Raw genomic sequence first — 927 nt, forward strand, 5'->3', positions numbered from 1 at the left:
ATCAATGTCAGCAACTGAATGGTTAAAGGATCGCACATCTCAGATTATCAAAATCTCTAATTTTTTTGCTATTTTGTGCAGAGGCAGTCCTTTGATGTCCAAATGTCAAGGTCCTGAGACAGTAATATTGAGGAAATTGATTTTTGATTATGTCAGAACAATCCACATTTTGGCATCTTCCATCTGATCTTATTGTAGTTAAGGCTGACACTGAGAAACACTTTATACTAAAAACAGATTTAATATTTATTCAAGTATGTTAGATTTGATGTATGCATTTCCATTGGATTATTACAATTTCTGTTTCTAATTTAGTAATTTAGGTCTGGTAAATATTTAATTATTATTCTAAATAAAAAAAGCATATTAGTTTTGTGATGTGCTCATTAATATTAGAAAGGACTTCATATCATAAACATATTAACTAAACATTATATTTATACCCTAAACAGAACATACTCACCTCTTTATCTCCCTTTTTGTGACTTTAGAGGAAAAAGTAACTATCATGATATCAAATTTTTGATATACATGATATACAATAAGATATACATGATATACAATAAGATATACATGATATACAATAAGATATACATGATATACAATAAGATATACATGATATACAATAAGATATGTGATATGCAATAAGATATACATGATATTTAATAAAAATATATGATATTTAATAAAATATACATGATATGCAATAACGAAACTGCCCTTCATGGTCCATCCTCCCAACAGCTTATAGCCTTCACATAGAACCTCATTAAACTAAGAAAATTACATCTATTTAGCATGACTAGAGATACAAGTGTTAATATATCCTTTTTTTTTATTAATTATTGTGGTTAGAAAACTAGGTTTTTACTTCAGAAATTATTTCAGAGAACTGTATAGTTTGCTTGAATTGATGTAAAGATTGAG

The 927-nt window shown here is 27.1% G+C and overlaps 1 protein-coding gene across 1 annotated transcript in view; it reads left to right on the forward strand.

Moving 5' to 3' along the window:
• The window catches only part of LOC119586575 (RUN domain-containing protein 1-like), a gene marked incomplete in the record, with an annotated part of 35041 nt that overhangs the window by 2486 nt on the left and 31628 nt on the right, over positions 1-927 (forward strand).

The sequence above is a fragment of the Penaeus monodon genome, chromosome 21 (assembly GCF_015228065.2).
Source record: "Penaeus monodon isolate SGIC_2016 chromosome 21, NSTDA_Pmon_1, whole genome shotgun sequence".
NCBI lineage: Eukaryota > Metazoa > Arthropoda > Malacostraca > Decapoda > Penaeidae > Penaeus > Penaeus monodon.